Below are 20,533 nucleotides of genomic sequence, written 5' to 3'. Positions count from 1 at the left end.
CTAAGTTTTTGACAAATCCCTTGCACGGCTTTACAGCTTTTTGCGAAAGGGCAGCTCAAAATAAAACCAAACTTTGGCGCTGCAGTTGGCAGCCGGTTTCGACGCATTAATTAAAAGCAAATTACAGTTGCGTTTCCCTTTCTTCTCTAAATTTTCTTACAGTTCTTTATTTCTTTTTTTGTCTGCTGATTGTAAAATGTAAAACTTTGGCTGCAGCATCATTAAAAACTTCTTAGTCGTGTATTTGTTTCGTATTTCTTCGTTTTTTGGTTTTGGTGCTTTTCTTATTAAATCAACAGTATGATTAGCAATTCAAATGCGAAGCCACCTGTCTCAGTTCTCAAGATAGACGAGAAGCGAGGGCAGCTGTCGCGCCGCAAAGAAAGTTTAGCTAATTAAAGTGGCATCAAAAACCGCCGACCGCAAAGTTTATAAGCAAAAAGCAAGCACAAGAAAATGTCAAAACTGTGCGCGCAAATTGTGCAATGAGCCTTCGGTTGCCTACTTAAGAAAAAAGAGAGAGCTGTGGAGATTTTTGTTTAATGTTTGCTGAATATTGTTTACGCTTTCCGCAGGGCAATCAAGTGACGAAGATGTTTCAGATTGAGTTGCCAAATAAATAACAAACTTTAAACGCTGCTAAGTTCTTATTAAAGATTTGATAGAAGCTTAACTTAAACTAATGAAAATACTATTAATGTCAGAAATGTTGCTGTTTTGGGCGAAAGCAATTTAAAGTTGATGGCAAGCAACTAAAACGTATGAAAATAGACAGCTTGAGCTAATGATTACAAATGGCGAGCTGTGTGCATAGAGTATATGGATGGGCTGGCAGATATGCAAAAGCCGGCATAATGAGCAAGACCTTTAATGAGACAAAGAGTGAAAGGGAGAGAAAGGCGAGTGGGATGAGCATAAGGCAAGGGGCACATTGGCTTGCCACAAATTTGCGGATTGTGCAGTTCACTGTCAAAATACGAAAAACGAAAATTTTAAATGTGTTTACCCAAACAGTTTGGTTGGATGGACGCAGGACGCAGCGCAGGAGACGAAGAAACACATCAAGGAGAGAGGGAGTAAGAGACAGAGAGGGAAATAAACACAGCAAGCTTAAAAGCCTGCGACTGGCAGGCAACCAAGCAAAATGTTGCATAGTTCTAGGCGCGCTGAAATGTGAAACCATTTTGGGGGCAACAACAACAAAAACAAAAACAAGCAGCAGTAACAAAAACGAAAACAATAACAATAACAAAAGGGCAATGAATGAAAATATCGTTGAGAAGCAACACACAAAAAAAAACACAAAAAAAGTTGCAAATTGTCAGCAAAAAGTTGGCAACCAAACTCTGAGTATGTCTCTATGTGTTTTTTTGTTTTGGGGAGGTACATACAAAAAAAGGCATTCTGAAGTTTTTGATTTTTGGCAAAGCGTGTGCACGAATGTGTGTGTTGTGTGTTTTGTCTATTTGTGTTTGGTCTTTATGGCGCCCTGATTTAAGGCAGCAAACATATTGCTAGCCAAGTGCATCAGTTGGCGAAAATAAATGTTGCTCAAGTTGATTCTATTCTATTTGAGTTGTAAAGTACTCAAGCTGGGGCTGCATTAACTTCTATGGGCCTCAGTATCAGAAACACATACGAATATATTCCATTTAAGCTTTGCTCGTCTGCGTATGCGTAATTTGGTAATTTAAGTTTGGTTGATGGTACTTTATAACTAAGCGCATAAATGGATTTGGGAGAGAGGGAAAGTAAAGTACCTGATTTAATACCCACTAATGTAGTTTGAATTGTTTGGCAATGGTGCAGCAAGTACAAAGCGTATCACGTATACGTATACGTAATATTTGCTATTTGCTGCTATTGTACTTTTGGCAAAGCAAATTGAAGCTGGAAACCAAGTTAATGGTATTAAGGTTTAAAGTTTAGTTCAAAGCTTTGATGTTTGTTCTGTGAAAAGGATTAGTTTACTTTAATCAAATGAAAAACTTGATGTGTACTCTTAATTAAATTTTATGCGAGTAATTTTCCAACACACTTTGTGATTTAATTAAATATTATTTTAAAGCATATTTTATTTAATAAATGGTGTCGTTTATTACCCGGCTATGCGGTAAAAACTTCTCTGCAGACAGCGCTAAATAACTTTGCTCTAGTTAAGTTATGGCCAAGACAACCAACGCCAACAAGCGCTTGGCTATGGCTTGTGCCATACTTCATTAGCACATTTTACTTCTATTACTAGCTCAGGTCGTTGTTGACAGCACCATAATGAGTCGTTTGTCGTACCTGCATAAAATGATTATGCCATAAAATGCAAAAAAGGACGACCGAAGCGCTCTGCCACAGCATCCACTTAGCGGCTGTTTGCCGAGACCTGACATGTGTCCGAATTGCGTCGCCCTGCGACAACGCGACAACGCGACATCGGTGCTGCCATTAAGCGGCTAAAATTTCAGTGCAGGGCACAGCATAGTAGACATCAATATGCGTCGCGGGCAAATAGCTTGATCAAGTTTCGTTGGTGCGAAAGCGCCACCAAATGTTATTATTATCCAACGAACCAGCAGGGCCGTCAATTCTGTCAATTTTCGACTAGCTTTTCCTCCCACTCTCTCTCTCCCTCTCTCTTTCTTTCTATCATTGTGATTTTCGTCCTATGTGTATGTGTGTGTGCTGATTTTATTAGGCCGTCGAGTGCTGCCCAACAATTGTTTGCTTAAAAGTTTTTTACCCACACACACATACACGTGCACGCGAATGAACTTTTGTTTTGTTTTTGCCTGCGCTTTGTGTTTGGTTTAGTTTGTTTTTAAGGCCCAAGCACGTTCGTTCACACAACCATAACTAGAACTCGGCTGTTTGGGGGATTTGGGGCGACGAGATTGAGGCTCGTCCTTGTCACTGTCATTGTCCCCACAGATTTTGCACGTTTGCTATTTTGACATTTTTTGCGATTATTGATTAGATAAACGCCGTCGACAGTAACAGCAGCAACAACAACAACTACAACAACTACAAGAACATAAACAACAAAACAAAGAGCGTTAAGTCGTTGAGCAAGAGAAGAGAAGAGTGAGAAAAAAGTTCTTGACGGCACTTAAGTCACTTAACCATGGCCAATGGGGAGATTTCATTTTTCGCCTGAACTTAAAAAAGCGATTCATCATTAAAGAGCTGTCTTTATAACCTGCCTGTCGACTGACGACTGACGACTGTCGACTGCTATTTAGGCCTGCATTTATGTATACAGCAAACAGCAGCGACTAAAGCGAACAGCTAATCAAAGTTTGTCATGCAACTCACGCCTGTCGGAGGGATTAAAGCGTGTGTCCTGCCATTATTACTTGTATACGACGGACAGGTGTTTCTGAAATTCGTTTCGTTTTATTTCGTTGCGCCTTTCATTTAGCACACAACTTTCAGTGCTCAATCTACCACACGCAGCACAAACGGAATAACAAATGTCCTAAACGGAGGCGGCCCACAAAAACTTATGCCAGCATTAGCTCGAAGCCAAGAGCTGTCTTTCGAATGTGCGAGCGAAGAGCTTAGAGATTGAGTGAAACTGTCGACAACAGATCTGGCTAATCGCCAAGCTTATTAAATGCTGTACTGTGTGCAGTATATTTCTGGCATTTTTATAATGCCATCAAAGGCTGTAAAGGATTTGTAACATGCTGCACATTCTATCTCTCTCTCTTGTGTGTTGGCTAGAAGATTTTGCTGAACAATTAAAGTAAACGTAACACTGTACTGTAATGACTTTTTATTTGTCTTTAAAAATGATTGAATAAAACGTATTTGTTTAAATAAGAGTGAACTGAACTCTGAACTATAATGAGTTTTATTTTTAACTTGTAACTTAACGCCAAGGGTTTTTATTTGTTTTAAAAAATGTATGAAATTAAATTTATTTGTTTATTTTGTTGTTTTAATTGAAGAGAAACATTTTAACTGAACTTTAAACTGCAATGATTTGTATTTGTATTAAAAAATGTATGAAATACATATATGTAAATGCTATTTTTTTCTAGATTTAACTTAAAACAAGTAAGAAAGCTACAGTCGAGTGTACTCGACTGTGAGATACCCGCTACCCATTTTGAATAAAAGAAATATATTTTGCGGTATTTTCTCAAAATATACCAAATATACTGCAAAAATACTAAAAATATACCGAATGGTATATTTGGTATATCGACATAGTACCGTATTCAAAATATACCATAGACAGCACAATATACCAGATTGTCAGCCAAAGCAACTAAGACCCCTAGTAAGTAGGCGTTTTTGCCCATACAAAAGTATTTCTTTAATAACTTCGATAATTTTTATCTGATCGCAACCAAAATTTCAGAAATCATAAATACTATAGTTATTATTGTATATACCAAAATTCGGAACTCTAGCTTTAAAATTACGCTTGTTATTCGATTTTTTTGATTTGCGGGGGCGGAAGTGGGCGTGGCAAAAATTTGAAACAAACTTGATCTGCGTGCAAACATAACAAATGCTGTCGAAAAAAAATTATAGCTCTATCTCTTATAGTCTCTGAGATCCAGTGTTTCATACGGACAGACGGACAGACGGACAGACACACCGACTGACAGACGGACATGGCTATATCGTCTCGGCTGTTGACGCTGATCAAGAATATATATACTTTATAGGGTCGGAGATGCCTCCTTCTACCTGTTACATACATTTCCTGCCGGCACAAAGTTATAATACCCTTCTACCCTATGGGTAGCGGGTATAAAAAGACCATTTAAACAGAACTCTGAATTGTTTGATTTGATTAACAACCCTTTTAAAATAAAGTGTTTGCAAATTTTATTGTCTGAATTGAAACTTTTATTTTAGAACTAGATATGAGTAATTTATGAATTGAAATTATTAATAACATATTTTCAGCTCATTAACACGTCTTATTATGCACGCAACTCAAAATCTATGGTATATTTCGAAAATAGTACTTTATCGATATACGAAATATGACCTTCGGTATTTTTTTTTTTTTAGTATTTCTCCCTTACATTGTGTTTTCATACAGAATGAGTAGCGGGTATATCACAGTCGAACTCACTCAGTTATGGTAATACGTCTTCCATATTTTTATTTTTTAAGAGCCATAAAATTATATAAATGCAGGCTGCCTTTTTTGCTGACATATGGCTTAAAATGTCACCCTTTTTTTTGTGTGTGAAATGAAATCGAAAAAGTGCATGCGGCCGTCGAGTAACTACATTTCGATCTGAATCCTGGTGACACCTGCCCAAATTGGCAAGGCTTTGTGTCAGTCAATCAAATTTGCTCAAAGTGGCGTTTAATTTTTATAGTAGTCAGTTATGCTGTCACTCATTTCGATTGCTCCTCTGCCCACAAACAAAGGCAAGGAATAAGCGGGCACAATACACACATACATTCACACAATGCGGCAACAAAACAGAAACAGAAGCAGAGAAACAACAACAGAAACAAAAGCCGCCGCATTTACACCCAGAACAAGCAAAAACAAGCAAACAACAATACCAAGAATTGCGGGAGGAGAGGTGAAAGAACAGATTAAATTGCTCGCGCGTTTAATTTTTGAGTGAATTTTCCGAACATTGGCCAAAACACTGTCTCCCTCACATCAGAGAGAAAGAGAGACACACGAAGCCTCTGGCAACCCAAACAAACTGCTGTTGGTTTTTGGCTTTTGTGTTTTGTGCTTTTTGTGGGCAACGAAAGAAAAAGAAGAAAATAAATAAATGAAAAGTTCAGCTGTTTTTCTTTTTGCTTCTCAGACTAATACGCGCCTCTCTCTTGCGTCTATATTTATCTATAAACAACTTGTGTTTTTTTTTATCTTCTTTCATTTCGCTATTTCGTTTTAATATCTGTGAATATGAGGCGACATTCGGCCTGTTTGCTGTTGTGACAGGCTAATTGAATCAATGAATCTCTGCATCATCTCTCAACACAACATTTTTCACAAATTTTCCATGCGAATATGTTCTTGTTGTTGTTGTAGATTTCAAGGTCTGTCAGTTTCATTAGCACATTTGCGGATCATTCAGCTACAGTTAATGACAGTCGATTGTCCAGATTAAATCGTACTTGTAATTAACACCCAAAGGGCATCGTTAACATCATTTAAGACATTTCTGAAAGCACACTGCGAGTGGTCTCGCCCAAAAACATCAGCACAACAAAAAACCAAAAATACAAAAACGAATGAGATAAAAATTATTGAGACCGCGAATCGGCTTCTTTTCGGGTGTCATCAGCACACACAAAACTGGTTTGAACATTTCATTTCTTTTCATATACATATATTTTTTTTATCTTTGCTTTTGGGTGATTTCTTGAGTGCCTTGCACTTGACCAAAAGGCGATGGAGATATGATAATGCGAGCGATTTGAAGCACAGCTATGGCAAGTCGATCAGTTCAATACTCTAGATGATTGCAATTGAGTTGTTGAGAAAGAGGGAGATGATATAAACATTAGTCAAATTCAAAAAATAAAACTGAAGTAGAAGTGTTTTAATATACTTGTTATAAATAGTCTAATAATTCAAAAAATAAAATATTAGCCTACATATAAACGGTGTTTAAAATACTTCTACTTCAATTAAAAAATAAAACATTCGGTTACAAATAAACAAGTGTGCTAAAATACTTCTACAGAACATTTTAATTTGATTCATGAAATAAGGTAGACCGAACAGATTCTTTTTATAAATTGAATTAAATATATTACAAATAACCTCTTTAAGAAATATTTACTTAAGAAGAAGCTGCTTAATATTTTAAATTTCATGTATGTTATGCTTCTATTGTCAAAAATCTTGGTTTCAGTATTAAAGATTACTATTTAAAGGATTGTTTTAAAGACTGGTTTCACGCATGTGTTAAATCAAATAGTACTTCTCAGCTTTAAAAGAAATTTTCAAATATTTTGTCGGATCTTATAGCTCCACAAAATTAAAGAAAAACACTGTGAACTTAAATTTTGTCTTTTCTGTTTTCTTTGTCATCAGCTGCCAATGAGTTGTTGCATTTAAGAGACTCGCTGCAAGTGGAATGAAATGAAGAAAACGCGACAGTGGCCGCAAAAAAAAGAAGCTTAAAATGCATTTAATTAAATTGCTTGTGCCTCTGACTCGGCCTCTGCCTCTGTCTGTCCGGCTGTCCGTCTGTCTGGCTGTCTCTGTTGTCTGTTTGTCCTGTTGTCTGGTTGGTTCCGTTGTCCCGTTTTGTGGCTGTGTTGGTTGTGTTGCGTTGTGTCCAGGATGAAACGAGTTCAGTTTTTGGGCCGCCTGCCGACGCATCGCCTGCTGATGGGCATTGAAAATTGATGGAGCCCCCAATTCTCGATACATTGTTGTTATTGTGTATCTTTTGGTGCGCGTATCTTTATGTTATGTTATTGTTGCTTGCATCGTACGGATGCGGCATAAAATTTAATGAGTTTTTGTTATTTTGTGTCTTGTATCTTGCAGTTGGCAATTTTAGCTCATAATTTTTAAATGTAGGTTAAACATTTTTGGCATTTTTTTGCGTTGTTGTTGTCGTTGAACATGAAACTGCAAACACGCAAAAGGGTAACCAAAATCGGGCAATTGCATTGCTGCGAGTCGACTTGAATATCTCTCTGTGTGTATGTGTACAATAATTGACGAGATCTCTCTGAGCCTAAACGTGAAATGCCTAGTACGCGATCTGGGTTTAATTGATCCCCTGGGCTTGTCAATTAGCTGCTTGAGCTTAGAGCTCAGTGCCACACACGACAAAAAAAAAAAGGAAAAACACTTGAAAATGTTGTCGTAGTTGTCGTCGTCGAAACACTTCAAAGATACTTTAAAATCTCCACAACATGTTCATAGATTGCTACGCATCTCAAACTGGCAGCTGCCTAACTGAATCGCCATCTAACAATAGTCCAAATTAGAAATAGACAACACAACACTACAGCAACAACTACACGTAACTACAAATACCAAAACGGACAGACGGACTGACAAATTTTTGCAAATGCAATCGCAGCACACTCACAACAAAATATATTTGAGACTCGAGTTTCAGCTTTTGTGTGCGCTGTGCGTAGAGGGATTACAAGTGTTGTGGCGGGGAGGCGTGTGTACGCGAGTGTGTGTATGTGTGTGTGTGTTGGCCAGCGAGTTGACAATTGCCATGCGAGCAATTAACAAAATTGTTTTTCTTTTTTCATTTTATTTATTTTTAATTTCATTTTTTCTATATTAATTTTTCTCGTTTTGGACTTCTGACGTCGCAACGTTTAAAACGTGCGCCGCGGCGTAAAAGATATAAACATTTTGTATCTTTGTATCTTTGTTGTTGTTGTTGCTGCATCCGTTAGTGTGTGTGGCTGCATGCAAATGTTGTGAATTTCGGCATTTCGTTTGGGGCCAACTACAACACTGTTTTTTTTTGGTCGTTGACGTCGCCGTTGGCGCCAGCGTCGCTGTTGCTGCTGACGTCGACTGAGGCGTGTGCGTCCGGTGCGCAGTTAGCTTTGATCAGCGTTTGAAGTTGTTATTGTTGTTGTTGTTTCTCTGGTGTAGTTTTTGTTAGTTTTGTTTGCATTTGAGCGAGCGAAAAAAATAAATGCTGAGCGAAATGTAGCGCACAGCAACAGCAACAATTTGAGATTTGTATAAACAATTTGCGTCAAATGCAGCGCAACATTTATACCAATATTTAACATTTATTTGCTTACGTGCCACTGGCCATTAAGTATACGAACGGTCAGCCACACACAACTTTGTAAACTTTTATAGGGATTTTTATAATTAGTGTAATACTTGCGGGCAGAAGAATAATTAAAAAGTCTCGATGTGTTGGAAATACTTAAAATGTTTTAATATTGATGCGCCAATAATAATTTTAATAAATATCATATGTATTGATGAGCTCATTTCCGTTGGCTAAATGTCTGCGGTTTTAAAATCTATTCTTTTAATTGCTCAATTTGCATATTTGTTGTCTAAATGAATTCGCATTAAATTAAAACCAATAAAATAAAATAAACTGAAATGTAGCAACCGTTACAGCTCTTTAATTGTCTGCGTGGTATCTGCAAGTTCAACAAACTCGATCGTTTCTAAACTGCACGCATATCTACGTTTGAATCATTGACAGGTTTATTGGCGTTGCCGAGAAATGTGTGCAATGATTTGCTTAATGGAGTAATGTGAAATTCGCTCAATCCTATATCATATAGTACATACATGTATCAGATCGGGGCAATTGGTTTTATCGCCGCTACGAGGAAGTTTCAGTCGCGTGTAACGCTCTCTCGCCATCTCTTTCGCACTGTCTTCCCTTTTTTGTTTCTTTTTGTTTTTATCGCCTGCAGCAAATATACATAAGTATAAAAATTATATGCGTGTATGTGTTTCTTTTTTTTTGGCAATAGAAACACGTACGCTGCAAATTATGCGATAAAATATACGCGAACTCCCCTCTTAATGCGCAGTACTCGTTGTACTGAATACTTGGGTTACTCTGTATTCATTTTTATGAGATTTTACATTAAACTGTTGAACATTTATGATTTGACGAGGGGGCCGCAGTTCGCAGCCCGCAGGCGGCCAGACGTCGCGGATTTGTAAATACGTGCATATAAAAATCAGTTGTAAATCGATGTTAATCATTTGTATACATTTTGATGGAGCGACGAGTGCCAAATTGATTTGATGGCTTTCAGTATTTGGGCAAAATACAAATATATATGTATATGCAAAATATAATGACGTCAAATGAGCCAAATCGGCTGTCTTGAATGGTGGATGGTGGATGGGGGGAGGGGGAAATAATTATTATGGATTGACAGCAGGCAAACGCGGCGAATGAACAATATGCGTGCCATGCGGCGTATGAGCAATGCTCAAACATCCATTAATTTAATTAGCAATTTTGATAATATCTCACACTCGAATCTGGTTCTCAAATCATTATTACGCTGATGGCAAATAAAGCGCAGCATTTATCAGCCAACAAATACGAAATTGATGAACAAGAATTTTGTGTGAGAACTTTTTGAAAGTTTCTTTTTTTTTTTGACAACTTGCATGATTTGTTTTTGATTTTTTTTTTCACATTTCTTTCGGGGGCTCTTGCGTGTTTCATGCTTGCATTGCACATAAGTTGTAAGGCCGAAAAAAATGGGCGCGGACTCATAAAAGGTAACCATAGACAACAATCCAGCGATAAACAACAACAGAAAGAAATAATGTATATAACTAATCAACAAGAACAGCAATTGCAGAGAACAAGGTGTGGGAAACTCTGATAATGAGATAACAGTTCACATTTTCTGTATATATTTGCTTTTATTCTGCATACGTTTTTATTTTGATATCGCATTAATGATGGATGTCGATGAATAATGTAAATGGATACAACAAAAAATATTATAAATCAGTTGGATATTAAATACACTCGTACACATTGAATTGCGATTCGATTTCGATGTTGAGATGTGATTACGATTTCGTTGTGATTTGCATTACAAATGTGAATGCGATTTCTGCACTGCACAGCAAACAAAACAACTTTTGTTTTGCAGTTTATCGTTTGTTGATCGCGACGATATTCGATCTGCGCTTTTATAGACAACTAATAATCGCGGCGGCCAATTGATGCTGCCTAAGCAGAAGACGCGACTACGATAAGAGCAGCAGCAGAAGCAGCAGCAGCGGCGACGAGACGAGACCGACTATGACAACGACAACGACGACAATGACAACAACCACGACGACGACGACAACGACGTCCGCACATGCTGCCTGCTGGGGATAAACTGGAACTGGATTTTTCGGAGTTACGACAACGTCGACGCCAACAGCAGCAGCAGCAGCAGCGACAGCAGCAGCAGCGGGCCACTTGTGGGCATATAGAATCACAGAGACAACAGATATCGAGACTCTCGTACTTGCACTGCACAGAGACACCGAGACTGAGACAGCGACAGCGACAGCGCCAGAGCAGAGCATTAACATCCCACCAACAAAAAAAAAAATAACAACAACAGCACACACCATAACCCGTCCAAAAGCAAAGCTCTCAATCTGCGCGCGGAAAACCTGCCGCAGAGAGACATCTGCAAAGAGATGGAGACAGAGGCAGAGAGAGAGAAAAGCGAGAAGGAGTGTGTGCTAAATGCCGAAAAGCTGCTGTCAACACATTTTCATCACACAAATTTCCCTGTGTAAAAGCTTTTGACACTGCCAAGTTTTATACCTTTTAGCTTTTGTTGTTGACTAAGGATAAAAGCTGTGAATAACTAGTTATAACTAGATATAAATGTCATCAAGTTCATATCGGTTTAATATACTCATATTTAAATTTAATGCTTTTTAATGTATGCTGCTCATTTAAATACATGATTAAGTTTTTATGTATTTCTTCGTAGATCTTCCTGACTTCAACGCCAATTATTAATAATATAATATTTTAAAATGAAATGAATTAATTATTGTTTAAGATATCTGTGAAATTTTAGGTATCCAAATAAATTAAAAATTTTATTCATTTAAATATTTTATTTTATTATTATTATTTAAATGAATTTTGTTTTTAACAACTAATTGATTTTTTCGTTTATATTTAAAATTTATAAAGCATTCAAATAAAATCCAAATTTAGTGAAATGAATTTATGTTTATAACAATTAATAGTTGTTTTATTAGAACTATAACATTTTAGACACAAAGTCACATAAAAATGAATTTATGTTTATATCATGTTTAATGATTGCTTTGCCGTTGATTGATTATTATATTAGGTGATAGCATTTTCTTTGTCTACTCATTGCTAAAAATATCTGCATTTTTATCTACTATACTATCAATAATTCAATCTGTTTTTCTAATAGAATCATTTTTATGTGATATCTTTGGCCTGGGCATTTTTATCACGCCTTATAACCTGTATCTAAAATTAGCACCTTGTGCATTGTTGAGCTTTACGCTCCGTAAGCTTTTGACATGCTGCCAGCGTGTGCCGCAAACTTTTCTGTGGTCTTAACTAAAAGCGATTTCCCGCTATTTGCAGCACTTGCAATTGAGTTGCTCTCAGAGTTAACATACGCTCTCATTCTCTTCTGTTCTCTCTCTCTCTCTCTGTCGATGTCTCTCTCTCTGCTGCTTTTCGGAGCGTTTGTTTTTGTTGTTTACTTTTTGGCGCCTCAGTCTGGGAACTTCAACAGGTTGCCACCCACTTTTTGTGGTTTGTGGCCCTTTGTTGCTGTTGCTGTTGCTCTTGCTGCTTTTGTTGGCGCTAATACACCGAACAAAACAAATGAAAAGCAGAATTTTTGGAAGGACGACCCAACCGCACACATACTTGCACATAAGTACAAACGAACGAATATAGGAATAAATATGTAAAAATGAAAGAAAAAAAATAACTTTAGCGCCTCCTTGGGGGGCGACCCAAACAAGCAACAGCAACAGCAACAATGTGAGCGACAGCAATTTTCAACTGCTGTTTTCCTTAAGTTGAACAAGTGTTTTTATCTTTAGCGCTCACTCGGTCTCTCATCTTTATTTTTTATTTCCGTAGGATATTTTCAGGTATTTGCCTTACACGGGGGTGGTTGAGACTTACCCCATGCCCAAAAATAAACATTGAAGCTAACAAGAGGCGTCTTGCCTGCTGATCTCCGTGCCCCAGCAGCAGTAAGCAGCCAGCTCAGCTCTCCCCTTTGGCCTTACCTTTTGGGACGCTGCTGTGTTAAGTGGCAAAAGTATTTGAGCGACTTACCTGTAAAGAGACAAGCGAATAACAACGTGAAATCAGTTATATTTATAGCCAAAAACAAAACATAAGATTACTCGTACACTCATTTTTAGCCCTGTTCTCCCCAGAGTGTGTGTATGTGTGTGTGTGTTAGCCCTGTTAGGTGCTCTGGGGGCGTCGGCTAAAGCTCTCATTAATTGTGGGCATGGCTCGGCGAGCTCATTAAATGCACACAAAAGCTGCGGCGGCTCAAGAGGCAACCCATTAGCATTAATTGAAGCAAAGATGAGACCATCATCATCACAATGATGACGACGATGACGATGACGAGCTACAACTGTCTTGGGCTATCCTTGTGAGTGTGCACTGTGTTTATGTTAAATTTTTTACAACAATGTAAAATCCGCTTAAGCAACGCCTCAAAGTGTGCTACAGATAAATCCAAGCCAGGCATGAAAAACAAAGCGTTTTTCGCAGCTCAGCGTTTCTGGGAACACTCTTAGTTAAGGGACTTTGTGAAGCTTCAATTGCTTATTAGCAATCACAATAGATTCATAATGAAATCCATTAAATATTAATTAATTTGGAGTGACTAGAATTGTTAGAAATAATATCCAACAAATATTTAATTTAAAAAACAAATGGGTAATTTCAGAAATTATTTTAGGATCTTAGTTCCTGTGATTGACAATTTGGTTTATTTTGCATACTATGGTATATTTCAATTGTAACAGTATATCCATCAAATCTTGGGTTATCTTAGAAGTTATTTAAGAAAGCGAATTTAAGTAACTTTGGTTAACAATTTGGTAAATTATGTACTTTATGGTATATATGTAACAGTACATCGATATATCAAATATAGATTTTAACACATTTCAGTATCTTTTGGTATATTAATTCAGTAAATTTTAATAGTAATACCTCACAGTCGAGTGAGCTCTTTCTTGTTTATAAAGACATTTTCGATTTCTTCACAAAATTAAATTCGATTTACTTCAGGTATTCTCTATATCAGATCATCACTTTGTTGTGTACTCAGTGGCATGCTTCAATACACTGTCAGATTGTGTGCTCAAGTGTACTACTGAGTAGACAGGAAGTATGAGTAGGTGGCAAGATGACAGAGAACCTTGAAAACAAGCAAAATCTTTTGTGATGATTATTAGAGTCTTTCAAACGATTGACTGAAACTCAAGCTTGTTTCGTTTAGATAAAGCGAATCAATTAAAGTTGAAGAAACTTAAGCCTAATAACTAATTGAAAAACAAGAAAATGCAGCTCTAGTATGTTTTTAACAATTAGATTTTATTTATTTTTGAATGCTTTTAATACAACATAGCAATTTGCTTGCTGTGTCTAAACAAATCTAAAATGAATTTACAAAGCAAAAAATCCCACAATTCATATATTGGATTTCTTGACAAACGTTTGCAAATTGTTTTGCTTGAATGCAAAAAAACCTTTTACCCAGCTTGTTTGACAGCATAATTGGGCTAATGAAGTTGCCTCTGCAGGCGATCGAGTGTGGGCGAAATGTCAAATTCGAAACTCAATCTGAAACTCAAATGCAAATTCAAATGCGAAAATATAAATTCACCATTTTGATACACAATTTTGCACAGTTTTGTGAGTGTTGGCAAATGTGAATTCAATTTTGTGAGAATGACTTTAGCTATGAAATATGAATGAAATGTGAAATATTTGTAGTTGATGTTCACTGCACACAGTAATTAAGTTTACGTACAATATTTTGTTCGACGGAACTTGGGCGCAACGTAATGCAATTTACAGCTCAGTACTAATTGTAAATATTACTCATACGCAACGTTGAGCAGCAAGTATGGCAGCAAAATGTTTATGGCAATGCGCCAGGAAGACATAGTTGTCTGTATGTCTGTGTCCGTGATAGATAGAGAGTTCCATGTCTGCTGGGCAATACAATTAGAGCTCTGATTATCTAATGGACCTGCAGTAACAATTAGTCAAATGCTAATTGGGCAACATACGCAGCAATGTTCCGGGCAACAACAACAACAACAGCAACAACGAATTAATTGGACGACTCACCTGTGCAATGTTTGGTCACTTTATCAGAGGATACGTGGGAAGCACTACTACTATCTGTATAACTTTGTCTGTGCAGCTAAGGTTTGTGCTTGTGGCATGTGCACTGTTTAAGCGTCGTTTAACTTCTGTGGCTGCCACAAACTGCAGCCAGTTGACCAAGCTGTTTTGAGTTGCCCAGCTTGTCTATTAGTTGCCTGCTTGGCTGACTGGCTGCCTCGCTGCCTCGTTGCTGCCCCAAAAACTGGACAAACAGCGCTCGATTCTCATCCATTGGGGGGCTTGGCATTGCGTGTCACGCACAGCGTCGACTTTGCAAATATAGCCGAGATAAAGACACGCAAATAAGCCGCAGGCGCCAGCGACAAATTCGGTGCAAAGCTGCAAAAGCGTCGCCAGGCCGGCATTTAATCACTGTTATTAATAAATCAAAAATCTGCATCTGCATTTGTAACTGAATTTCAAAAATTGAATCTAATTAAGCGAACATGCCCAGGCAACACTTGGTAAATACAATTTTTTCTTGTTTGTCGTTTACCAATTTCACACAAATCAGCGCTGAATGTCAAAACGCATGTTGCACAAATGCGTCAAATGCCAAACTAGGCGACTGGCAATAAATCATCCACTGCACACCGACAGAGAGAGAGAGTGAGAAATTAAAAGAGCAGAGAAGTGTGGTAAATATGAGAGAATAATGCTGATTGATAAAGAGAGAGAACAGCAAAGACTTGTGGTCTATCGATCGATCTGACCAAGCGTCGACATCAAAAACCTGCTGACAGATTCCTGTGCAATCAAGCGCGTGAGCCAAGCCAAATCAACATGACGTGTTTAACTAACTAACTAACTGCGACTAGTGAATGCATTAAAAGTACATTTGGGAAAACACACTGAGTGGAGATTAAATTTAAATTTTGGTTTAAGCTGAGATTATTTAAGGAGTTTAAATTTCATTTTATACCTTGGTAAAAGTATATTTAATTAAATTTTCAATTTAGTTTACACATCCGATTAGATATTAACCGTTTATGATTTTTTTAAATTTATAGTATTGAAATAAAATTTCGATCTTTTTGTCCAGGGGAGAAATATTTGAGAAAGAAATTATTACTTTATTATTTTGTGGTATAGTTCATGTACCCTATCAGAAATAATCACATTATTCATACAATTATAAAACTTCACAAATTTAAGATATAAAAAATCAATAACATTCTTTCACAAAGTATTTTCTTTTACTCTTTTATTTGTAGCAATTATTAAGTCGATCACACTTTGGTTAATTTAATTTCTTAACATTTATATTTAATATAGTATGTATTAAGTTATTCTTTAAGTACAAAAGTGTGTATAGTCTACTAATTTGGTGCTCGAGAACAATTTACATTTATTAGTCAAAATCACTTTGATCTCTGCTTCAAACCCCATTAAAAATACAATATGCTCGAGCAAAGCACTTTATGAATGCAGCGTATGAAAAACTAACAAATTTAATATAAAAATTTTGGGCAACGACAGCAACAAACAACAAATAAAAACAACGAACAACAACAACAACAACAACAAGAGACACTTTGTATTTCAGTTTTTGGTTGCATTAATTATCGCCTCGCCATGAAATATGCGCGCCACGCATGCGCAGATCAACGAAACGAACGAACGTATGAACGGTCAAACTACATACATAAAAGAGAGGTGGTCTAAGAGGGGTGTAGTGGTGAGGGGGAAGGGTGTGCATATGACGTCGTCTGTGGGGATCTGTGAACGGCGGGCGGCCGTTTAACTTGTTGTTACTTTTATGGCAGCCAAGAAAACACGCCGCGTAGCGCGTGTTGCGAGTGGGCGGCAAAAGGGGGAGGTGGCGTGAGTGGCATAGGAGGGACGGGGGTGGATTGTAGCACAACATTTGGAGCTTTGACTTTGACTGACTGTTTACCTGTGCCAATTAAATTCGCCTCAATAAACGCACCGATCAACGAGCGATACAAATTGTGACCAACAGCGACTTTCAACGTGTTTTTTTATTTTTGTTTGCTCAGTTTTTGGCTGCCTAATGAGCCAGCGTTGCCATATCGCAGTCTGGCCATCGGTTAAGCCTAGTTGACGTTTACCGATCACTGACAGCTAATGCGACTAACGGTTTAATCGATGCAGTGACAACAGCTCGAAGGAGTGTTGCTATCTTGTGAGTAGATTGAAAAGTTGACAGGAAGTAGAGGCGCGGTTGTAAAAAGATTATTGCGGATTTGTCGCTAAATTATATACTAAGCGATATTACAATTTACAGTTTGTTGCTGTTTTATAATTAAAACATCACAAATTTACTAATACATTTTTATTAAATTCATTCTTAAAATGCACTAAATAAATAAAGTATTGGTATAAAGGTTGCTCTTTAAAAAAATAGTTTTGCTATATATTTTAAGAATTTTCTTTAGTTCATAAACTTATAATTAAGGCAATGGTTTTATATGTGATTCAGCTTTCAGAATTTTGATGGACCTCAAACGAAAGCATTTTTCAAATGTTAAGTTAAATTTTTCTGTGGTAACACTCTCAAACAAAAGTCCAACATATTGGACGCCACTGTAAAGCTTTTACTGGCGCCATCTATCTTTATGCGGAGCAACTAAAAAAGCTCAGCCACAGCTTAAAGCAACTGCTGTATGGTGAAAAGCTCGGTTAAAAAAGTACAGAGATTATTTAAAGAAAAGAGCACAAATTGATGTGAAAGTTAAGAGTCAATGCTAATGGGCCACCGCTTGCTGTCCTCGACACTCTCTCTTTGTAACTTTCTCTCTCTCTGGCACGATATCAGCCAGACTGTTTGACGCATTGATAACAACGATAAGGCTTGGCCTTGAGCAAGGGCCCAACAAAAAATAAAAAGAGAGTAGAATACAAATATAAGAAAGAAAAAACCAAAAACAAACTCAAACTAAGTAGCTAAAGCTAAGCCCAGGCACAGCTGCATGTAAGAACAATCTTAATTGCAGCCATTAAACAAGCTTAGTACGAAAGTTGCCATTAAATTGATATTGCACTTGCTGTTAAATATTATTAATAACGCAAACAAATGAAAAAAATCAGAAATAATGAATGGAAATAAAAAAATGTAATAATATTATAATTCAATTTTGTGTGCGTTTGTGTGTGTGTGTGTGGAGAAAATGAAGCCACAAAAATGCCATAAAAGGATAAGACCACAAATAATAAACAGGCCTGCGGTTGCTTGAGTTCACTGTGTGTTGTGGGTGCTGTTGTGCCTTTGTAGTGGGTGTGAGGTTGTTGTGTATGGATGTGTGTGTGTGTGAGACAAAGTGTTGCAAGTGTTGTGTCATCAACTAGGCTGCCTCTCACTCACACCAACTTGCAGCTCAAACGTATAGTCATTGTGCAAATATTTGCATATTTAAGTTGTGTTGTGTTGGATGCTGCTGCTTGCTAAGACAACCGCAAAACTCATAAGCGCATTTTAGTATCCTTTCAGTACGTGAGTGTGTATGCGTGTGTGTGTGTGTACATCCTTAGATTGTTTCTGCTTGCACGAAGGTCAAGCGCGCGCTTATGAAGTTGACGCGCGTCAACATCGTCAACATCGCACGACAAAACGTTTAATTATGTCAGGTGTTAAGATGCCGGTTATCATGTTAAACAACGTGCCACAATAGACAGCACACACTGCGTATGCTTAATGAATGCGTTGCCTGAATTTAAAGCAGCCTCCTCAACAACTAATATTACTACTACTACAACTACAACACTCGTACACTCTTCACTCTTGTCGCTTCTCCGCACAACTTAATTAATTAGTAGTGAAAAGGATTTTTATCGCAGCGCCCAGGAACCAGATTGTTGTTGAAATCTGCTTTAGTTACTCGAGAGTTTGGGTCCGCAAATCTCTTGCAGCTGCTTTTTGTAATGCACTTTTAATGCGAACTTTTTCACCCCACCCTCTTTACCCCGCTTGCCACAAATCCTTAACGTTACCCCCTGCTTTCCTAAATATATAATGAGCTATGCTCTCAGGTGCTGTTAATGAAAGTTTTTCGTTGGCCCACATAGACTCTTTACTTTCGGTTCTCCTCTCTGTGTGTATATCTCTAATGATTTGCCTAATTTGCTCAAATTGCGAACAAATGAGAGTTTGGGCAGAGCAAGTAACAAGAATGAATTTCTTCTTGTTTCAGTACCAAATTAGTTGCATTGTTTAAAGTTGACGTTGACACTGACTGAATGTTGAATGCGATTTCTCTTGTTCACTCTGTGGCTTCGTTTACTTGACTCTGTTCTCTGTGTGTGTTGTGGTTGTGCTTATTTGTTTGTTTGTTGCTGTAACAGCTGTGCAACAGCTGCACTTGGAATTGCAACGTGGATTTCGAGTTGCATTCACAGTTTGTTAAGTAAAAGCCAGTTCAGATTTTTATCCTTGTTTTAACTTTTCTCTGCTTTGCACAAAGCTCAAGAAAGCGTCTATTTATTTTGTGTTGTGCATAAAATGAGAAATGTGAAAATACAACAGCAGATGACACAAACAAAATGACAAACTACTTAATTCTCTATATAAGTAGACAAACTTATATGTTTATAACTTAGTAAGGAATAAAGAAATGTGAGATATGATTAATTCTGACATTTGTTTATGTAACTAAATAATATTGTGTTGAAATAATAGAGTTCATATATAGAAAAGAACAGTATTAAATCTTAATTAATGTGTATAATATTTCTTTTATTTTCAGGAAAATGAAACTATATAATAAAATAAGGTAAATACACATTAACAATTACTTGAATTTAAGAAACATTTTGAATTAAATAGAAGAACAGTTTTGAGATAAAATAAGGTAAATTAAAAATTATTTGAATTTAACCAACACTTTGAATTAAATTTCTAAAATATATATATTTCGTACGCACATTATACATTTTGCAGTCAAAGAAAACTTTCTGGGTCAATTCCTACTTTAGTTTTGCTCACAAGAAATCCTAATAACTTCGTAAGCTCATTCTGTGTGCAGACAAAGAGAGTCAGAGCGAGAGTATTCTATATTAAAAGGCACATTTATATTGTGCGAGAGCTTATCAAAATGAGGAAGTTGATGGAATGCACGTGAAATGTGAATAGAAAATAAGAGGTACTTAAAGTATGGTTGACGGTCTGGGAGCAGCACTCATTTCAAATTAAATAAATATCATGCAATCTCATTTAAAGTGTCTATATATTAACGTCAAGTGAGGTAAGTTCAGCTATGTATAAGGGGGCATAAGGATAACACACATACACAGACAGCTTAACAACACACATCCATCACATTTACAGTTCATTAATAAATAATGACAAAATTTTGATGTACGACAAAGCATTTAACATTGCCATCCAAAAATACGCCAGCACTGAAATCGACAGACAAACAAGGACGCGATTCCTTTTAGCCTGTTAACGCGTAAAATGACAGTTGCTAAAAGATATAACTCTGCACCGATGTTTGGTTTATGGTTGCCAACTATGATTAATACTTGTAATATTTAAAAAGAAGAAAGACCTCTTGCAGAATGTAAAACTTCGCTGCGGTCTTTGTTGATAATTCATAAATTACAGTCCAAATTATGGTTGTTGTTGCTTGTTAACGTTGTCCGGAAACGGAAGTGGAAACAGAGGCAACGGGACAACGACAGAGAGAAAGATAACAAGACAAAAACAGCGC

At 37.0% G+C, this 20,533-nt stretch overlaps 1 protein-coding gene across 7 annotated transcripts in view; it reads right to left on the bottom strand.

Moving 5' to 3' along the window:
- Window positions 1–20,533, bottom strand: part of LOC132798626 (dual specificity calcium/calmodulin-dependent 3',5'-cyclic nucleotide phosphodiesterase 1) — a 102,476-nt gene that overhangs the window by 61,807 nt on the left and 20,136 nt on the right. Inside the window, exon 1 of one of the 7 annotated variants that reach the window (XM_060810575.1) lies at window positions 10,461–10,812. The exons of 2 other annotated variants lie outside the window; for them this stretch is intronic. The gene's annotated coding sequence lies outside the window, so the exon portion shown is untranslated. Of the gene's footprint in view, window positions 1–10,460; window positions 10,813–20,533 lie in introns of those variants that run through there. 4 more of the 7 variants (XM_060810560.1, XM_060810568.1, XM_060810591.1 and 1 more) reach the window with 4 other exon arrangements.

The sequence above is a fragment of the Drosophila nasuta genome, chromosome 2L, assembly GCF_023558535.2.
Source record: "Drosophila nasuta strain 15112-1781.00 chromosome 2L, ASM2355853v1, whole genome shotgun sequence".
Classification (NCBI taxonomy): Eukaryota; Metazoa; Arthropoda; class Insecta; order Diptera; family Drosophilidae; genus Drosophila; species Drosophila nasuta.
The sequence above is the reverse complement of the archived record's forward strand: the minus strand, read 5'-3'. Positions and strand labels throughout refer to the sequence as shown.